This window comes from Sarcophilus harrisii, chromosome 2, assembly GCF_902635505.1.
Source record: "Sarcophilus harrisii chromosome 2, mSarHar1.11, whole genome shotgun sequence".
Lineage (NCBI taxonomy): Eukaryota > Metazoa > Chordata > Mammalia > Dasyuromorphia > Dasyuridae > Sarcophilus > Sarcophilus harrisii.
Window position 1 is genome coordinate 522,661,403 of NC_045427.1, and position 8,513 is coordinate 522,669,915.

The following is an 8,513-nucleotide window of genomic DNA, read 5'->3' on the forward strand; positions in this document are numbered from 1 at the left end:
GGCTTGAAAAGCTTACTTAATGAAGTCTGATCAACATAATGATTAACCACAATTCCAGAGGACCCAAGATGCAATGCACCTCCAGAGAGACAGATGAAGGATTTAGAGTTCAAATTAAAGTCTATGGAAGAGTGGGAGAAGATAGTTATTGTAGGGATTTATTTTGCTTGACTACATAGTGGGTTGTTTTTTTAGTTTTCTCAGTGTTTGGGTGGTGGTGGCAGAGAATTTGGGTCCCAAAATAAAATTTAATTAAAAGAAATGTAAATCTATAGAATAGGAATGATTTTGTTTTCTTGTATTTTCATTCCCATTACTTAGCAAGTGCCCAATAAATGCTCTATTTATTTACCCACCTACTTGTCCTCAATTAGAAAGTGAGGGATGGGAGACAGCATCTTATCTCCAGGGATAACAAGATTTCATTTCATTTTATCATCTGTTTAGACATAAAAATTACATCACAAACGAAGGAAGCTTTGAACTTGTGGATCCTTAAGACACATGTTCTTCTACTCAAAATTCAGGAATGGTAATGTCTGGAGGATATAGCCTAGATTTTTTGCAAGGTTGGTATTGACCTCATTATGATTTGCTTAGACTACTGAGCACAGAATGAATGGCCATGGAGCTGAGAAATCAAGAGAATGAGAAGGAAAGAAGGAACAAGAATCATTGAGGGATGAGGAAAGATAATTAAAATTTTAAAAGTCTGAATTACAAGCTATGGTATTCAAAATTGGATATTAATTTATGCTGATAAAATACTCTCAATTCACAGAATTCCAGATTAACCCTGGTAGCAGAGGCATCTATGATGTGAAAGATCCAGTGGCTTTCTGGGCATATTAGATTGTTCTTGGCTGGAATTACCCTCCAAAACATTGAATCCTTCTGGGACCTCCCTGATGGCAATCACATGACCAGTGACTCCCTTTGACTATCTCCAAAGTCATGTCTTCCACTTATCCCATTAAAAAAAAAAAAAAAAAAAAAAGATCCTATATCTGTCATGATCCTATCATCTCTTTTTCACCTTGTTATGGCAACTCATTATAACTGGCCATATATTTAATCAAGATGATGTCGCTCTGATGCTGATGCTCTTAGGACGTTCTCCTCCTCCTCCTTTTTTTTTTTTTTTTTTATCGTGGGGATATTCTTTTCCAAAAGCTCATACTTTAGTTCTTCAGGAAGTAACAGGGCTATTCCATTTTTTTCCCTTTTCACTATCATGAAACACTGAGAAATACGTAAATTAAGCACATAAAATTTTTATGTGGTTTTTATTAGTTTAAAAGGGAAATTGACAGATTATTTACCTGTTCCCTTTCTATCTGGAATAACACAAAATCATGTTAGATAGATAGACATCTACTAAAGAGAAGGGAATGCATCATTTCTTTTTTTTTTTTCACCCTGATTTTTTTTATTTATTTATTTATTTTTTTTACACATAAGATCTAAGAAGGAAGGCATATGAACAGCCTGTGAAATTTGCTAGGGTCCTTTGGGACTCATTTACCTCACTCTACTAAGCCAACAACATCTTTACAATTTAAAATCAGGGTAAGGTATGCTCCTCAGGGTGAATTGGACCCCAGCCCAGGATTTAACTATTCATGCTTCTAATTAAGATCTGTTATGTGCTGTTATTAGAGCCTCAGCTTGCATTTTTAGCAGCTTAAAGGTCAGAGGGTCTGATCAATGCCTGATAAAAGAAATTTGATAAAATGTCACATGTAGGAAAAGTCTGAAGCTTATTCTGAAACCCCAGATCCTTTAAAATTGTCCATGCGGAATAGCAATAACAGATATCCACTACTATATCACAAATTTGCAATTTGTTCAGTTTTTACACCTTTAATCTTTTTTTCCCCTTCTCTCTCCCATTCCATTGCTCTTTTCTTCCCCTCTCCCTTCCCCCATAAATCTTTTTCTACCTCTCAGTCACTACAGAAGGAAGGAGTTAGGAGAAAAAAAGAAATGCATGACAACACAAATATCTTTCTGTCTTTCAACCTGAGATTCAAACAATCTTTTCCTTGTTCATAGTTTTCTCTTGTACTAAATATGGGGTTCACTGAGCCCTGGTTGAATTCCATGGCATTTGAAGCTTCAAGTACTTTTCCCATAAAGAAAACCACACATTCCCCTTTATCAGTTCCTTTTCCCCAATGTCTAAATCTGTATATTACTTGTAAGGCATATTTTTCTTTAATTAAATAAGCTTCTCAGAGTGGGAACAGGATTTAGGAATATGGACAATTAATTGGAGGAAAGGTTTGTTTGTTTTTTCCCCAACAATGAAATCACTTTCCCTTTTCCTTGGAACTCATATTTCACAAAATAATACTTTTAACCTTTGATTGTTCGACAATAATTGTATTCTTCTTGTCCTCCTTTTGTTTCGTGCATTTTGAACAATGACATCTAATTAATAGCCAACATATATTCAAGAACATGCAAAAATCTCTACCATCTGTTATTCTGCTCTGAGAGCTCAGTTTTCCTGTTGTTCTTTTATCCTTTCTACCATTTTGGTTGCCTGCATATTATTTTCTTTTCTACCTTTATTTTCCCCAAACACCACTGAATCCCAAACTATCTACGAAATTAGGAATAAAGATATTTAGTTTAATTAAAAAAATAAACAAACTACAAAATAATAGCTTGTTATTTGTCTCAGGATAAAATATTTGGGACTTAAATGGTTAACCCTAAAATGATAACAGATGCTGCTTTTCTCTTGTTAGATCTTTGTTTCTCTATAAGAAAGACAGAAAGACAAAGACAGGATGCTGGAATTGGAAAGGGAGATTAAGAGGGGAAAAGAGAATAATAGAAGAGAGGGAGGAAGGAAAAAGTGAAAAAATATTAGCTATAATAAAAGATGAAATAAAAACCTGATGGTGATGGTATATATTTTTAACAGTAAAACTTCATATCAAAATGACAGAACTCCATAATAAAAAATGAGTATCTTCATTAAATTAACCATATTAGTTTAAATACCAAATCAATGTGTGTGTGTGTGTGTGTGTGTGTGTGTGTATGTTGTATTTTACTGCTAATGTAAACTACCAGAGAATTTAGGTTTTTGTCTGTCCACAAGACAAAGAGTAAATATTCCAGGAACTCACATATCTAAATGGATGAATAGTTTGAATATATATATGAGAAACCTGCACACAAAAAGCGCTCTCTCTCTCTCTCTCTCTCTCTCTCTCTCTCTCTCTCCCTCTCTCCTCCTCCCCTCTTCCTCCCTCCTTTCCTCCCCTCCTTCCTTTCTTCCCTCCCTCCCCCCCTCTATATGTATGTATATACATACACACATATAGGTATATATATATATATATATATATATATATATATATATAATTTGGATCTCATCTGGGTCTTCACAATTCCCTAGAAGCAATTAAATCTCATCTCCTCCTGCTGTTCTTCAGTTCTGTATCCATCTAAAATTATCTATTCACAGTATCTATCCACAATATATCTGTTGGTGAACCAACTCTATGGGTTATCTCTCCAGTGGTAAGAGCATCAAACATTCTTGATCCACTTAGTTTTTCTTTATTTTTTTTTATTTATTTCCCCCTTAAAAGTATTTCCCCCCAATAATATATAGAGATGGTTTTCAACATTTATTTTTATAAGATTTTGAGTTTCAAATTTTTCTCTCTTCCTCTCTTCCCTCCCCTGTCCCCAAGACAATAATCAATCTGATATAGGTTATACGTGTACACTCATGTTAATTGTATTTTTGCACTATTATTGTTCTTCATTTTCAGAGGATTGTGGCATCAGAGAAGTGATAATGCAAGTGAATAAGATTTAAGTGAGTGAGAGCTGTGTAAAGTCATGTCTTTTTTTCTCTTCTGGAGTCATCTGGATCTTGTGCTAAGATGTAGATCAAGATGACTGAAGATAACTCTGGATGCAGTGGGAGATCTTGTGTTTTTTTTTTAAGCTAAGGTCTTTAAAATGGTTTTCAGTTTGATTAGCCATGTTATGAAAGAAAAATCAAAACAAAAAGAGAAAGAAAAACCAAAAAACAACAAAAAAGTGAAAATAGTAAATTTTGATCTGCATTCAGACTCCATAGTTCTTTCTCTGGATGTGGATAGCACTTTCCATCATGAGGTTTTTGGAATTGTTTTGGATCATTTTATTGTAGAGAAGAGAGAGCTAAGTCTGTCATAATTGATCATCACATAATGTAGCTGTTACTCTGCATAATGTTTTCCTGCTTCTGCTCACCTTATTCAGCAGCAATCCATGTTAAGTCTTTCCAGATTTTTCAAAATCTGCTTGCTCACTATTCCTTATAGTATAATAGTATTCCATTATATTCATATACAACTTGTTAAGCCATTCCCTAATTATTATATATATCTCAACACTTCTTATTCTTTGCCACCACAAAAAGAGCTTCTGTAATATTTGTATACATATGGGTCCTTTTTTCTCTTTTACAATCTCTTTGTGATACAGACCTAATAGTGATATTGCTAGATCAAAGAATATGCACAGTTTTATAATACTTTGGGCACCATTCCAACCTGCTCTCTAGAAAGATTGAATCAGTTTACAAATCTACCAGCAGTGCATTGACATCCTAGTTTTCCCACATCCCTTCCAACATTTATCACTTTCCTTTTCTGTCATATTATCCAATCTAATAGGTGTAAGATTGTACTTCAGAGTTGTTTAATTTGCTTTTCTCTAATCAATAGTGATTTAGAGCATTTTTATATGATTATAAAATATCTGTTGTCTTTATGTGAAAATTGCCTCTTCACATCCTTTGATGATTTTCAACTGGGGAATGATTTGTATTCTTATAAATTTGATTCAGTTCTCCTATATATTTGAGAAATGAAGCCTTTATCAGAAATGCAGACTATAAAAATTGTTTCCCAGCTTCTTCTAATCTTGCATGATTGGATTTGTTTGTGTAAAACCTTTTAAATTTAAAATAATCAAAATTATCCACCTGCATTTCATAATGTTTCTTTTTTCTTGTTTGGTCATAAATTCTTCCCTTCTCCATACATCTTACAAGTAAACTATTCATTACTTTCCCAATTTTAATATGGTATCTCCCTTTAAATCTAAATCGTGTATTCATTTTGACCTTACCTTGTATGGTGTGAGATGGTCTATGCCTAGTTTGTTACACTATTTTACAGTTGTTCCAACAGTTTTTTCTTTTTCTTTTTTTTTTAACTATAGCTTTTTATTTATAAAACATATACATGGGTAATTTTTCAGCATTGACCTTTGCAAAACCTTGTATTCCAACTTTTCCTCTCCCCCCCACCCCCTCCCCTAGATGGCAGGTAATCCAATACATGTTAAATATGTTAAAGTATATGATAAATCCAATATATGTATACATATTTATACAGTTATCCTTGCTACACAAGAAAAATCAGATCTAGAAAGAAAGAAAAAAACCTGAGAAGGAAGACAAAAATGCAAGCAAACATCAACAGAAAGAGTGGAAATGCTATGTTGTGGTCCACACTCATTTCTCACCTCTCTGGGTGTAGCTGATTCTCTTCATTACTGAATAATTGGAACTGATTGTAATAATCTCGTTGAAGAGAGCAAGTCTATCACAACTGATCATCCTATAATTTTGTTGTTACCATATACAATGTTCTTCTGGTTCTGCTCATTTCACTTAGCATCAGTTCATATAAGTTTCTCCAGGCTTCTCTCAAATCAGGCTGCTGGTCTTATCTTACAGAATAATAACATTTTATAACATTCATATACCATAACTTATTCAGCCATTCTCCAATAATGGGCATCTACTCAGTTTCCATTTCTGGCCACTACAAACAGGGCTGCCACAAACATTCTTGCACATACAGGTCCCTTTCTCTTTTTTAAGAACTCTTTGGGATATAAGCCCAGTAGTAACACTGCTGGATCAAAGGGTATGCACAGTTTGATAACTTTTTAAGCATAGTTATAAATTTCCAGCAGTTTTTTTTCAAACAGTGAGTTCTTATCCCAGAAGCTAGAGTCTTTAAGTTTATCAAACAGTAGATTACTATAGTCATTTACTACTGTCTTATGTACCTAACCTATTCAATTGAGCCATCATTCTATTTCTTAGCCAAAACCAAATAGTTTTCATGACTGCTGCTTTATAATATAGTTTTATCTCTGGTATGGCTAGGCCACCTTCCTTTGTATTTTCTTTCATTAATTCCCTTGATATTCTTGACCTTCTGTTCTTGCAAATTAATTTTATTGTTATTCTTTCTAGTTTAATAACATATTTTTGGTAATTTGATTGGTATGACAGAAAATAAGTAAATTAATTCAGGTAGAATTGTTATTTTTATCATACAAGTTCAGCCTACCCACCGAGCAATTAATATTTTCCCAGTTGTTTAGATCTGATTTTATTTGTATGAAAAGTGTTTTGTAATAGTGTTCATATAGTTCCTGGGTTTATCTTGGCAGATATAATTGATCTTAGATATTGGCTCTTATATGTTAAATTTTCTATTGAGTTCAGGTTTGGTTGAAATTCCTGAAGATCTTAACTTCACTGAATGTTCATTTCTTTCATTCAACATTGTGGATAATTTTGCTGGATATGATATTTTTGGCCACAGGCCAAGTTCTTTTTTTTTTTTTTTTTTTTTTTTTAGGCCAAGTTCTTTTGATTGTAGGCATGTATGATTCCAGGACCTGTGGTCCTGACTGATAAATCTTGTACAATTCTAATTGTAGCTCCAGCACATTTGAATTGCTTTTTTCTTGTTTCTTGAAGAATTTTCTATTTGATCTGGGAGTTTTGAAATTTGCCAGTGATATTTCTATGTGTTTTCCACAAAGGATCTCTTTGAGGTGGTGATTGGTGAATTTTTTCTTTTTCTGCTTTTTCCTCATGTTCTATCATTTCAGGATAAATTTCCTGTATTATTTCTTGCATTATTGTGATAAAATTCTTTTTTGATCACAGCTTTCAGGTAGTCCAATTATTCTTATATTTTCTCTTCTTGATCTGTTCTCTAGATCTGTTGTTTTTCTTATAAAATGTTTCACTTTCTGTTCCTTTTTTTTTTCCTTCTTTATATTCTATTTTGTTATTTCTTGGTCTCATAAAATTTCACTGGCTTCCCCTTGCCCAATTTTAATTTTAAAATTTTAATTAGTATTATTATTTGCTGAGGCAATTGGGGTTAAGTGACTTGCCCAGAGTTACACAGCTAGGAAGTGTTAAGTATCTGAGACCAGATTTGAACTCAGGTTCTTCTGACTTTAGAGCTGGTACTCTACTGCACCACCTAGCTGCCACCCAATTCTAATTTTAAAAGTTATTTTTATCTTTAAGACTCTGCATCTCCTTTTTCTAATTAGTTAACTTTTTTTCATAATCTTGTTTTTCTTGGATGGTTTTTATTATTTTGTTTTGGTTTTTCCTCAATGTCTCTTATTTGATTTTTAAATTCTTTTTTGAGTTCTTCTAAATTCTCTCTGGGCAGGGAGCCATCTAAAGTTATTCTTTGGGGTAGAAGCAGCTTTTCTTTTTTTTTAATTTCAGCATTCTCCTCTGAAGATGAATCTTGGTCTTCACTATTCCCATAGTAAGTTTCTATGGTTGTGTTCTTTCTTCTTTGCTGGTTCATGTTTTTTAAAATGAGAAGTATTAGTGTAAGAACCTCAAACTTCAGTTTGGGAGTGGGGGGGTGATGTTTCTAGTTTCACTTCAGCTCTAGCCTCTGACCTGGAATCCCAAATCAAATACTACATCCTTCTGCAAATTCTGGACCCACTGCCTCCATATTTACCAGGTGTGCTGGTTCCTTCTCACCCTGGGCCATGTCTCTTCAGCACAGCTGGGCCTGGCATTCCTAATCAGCCGAGGTTCACTCAATCTTCTTGAACTTGGACCCTGACTCTTCATGAAATCTGCGAGGTAAAAATTTCTGTGGTTCCTGCTAAGGCTCCAGCCAAACCCAGCTCGCCCCAGGAATCCCCACTTTGTAATTCTATGGAGCTAGCCCACAGAAGTGGTGTTTGCACTTTGCTAGTTAATTCCTGGGGTGAGGTCTTTCAATTTGCGTGGGTTGTACTAGGAAGATCCCTGGTCTGCCACAAGTTTTCCTGCTTTTTCCTATTCTGTTTGTGAGGAAAATCTGGAGAGTTTAAAATTTACTGACCTATTCTGCCATATTCCCAGAACACTCCTCCAGTCCAATAATTCTTAAATTATTTCTCCTGAATCTATTTTCCAGATCAGTTTTTTTTAGTGAGGTTTTTTACATCTTCATTTTTTTTTTGATCTTTTGATTTTGTTTCATGAATTTTTTTCTTTTTTAAAAACATTTTAATTTTCAGGTAGTCTGACAATTTTTTAAAATAATAGCTTTTTATTTTCAAAATGTATGCAAAGATAATTTTCAACATTCACCCTACCTTTGAAAAACTTTGTGTTCCAAATTTTCTCCTTCCCTTTCCCTCCACTCCCTCCTCTAGAT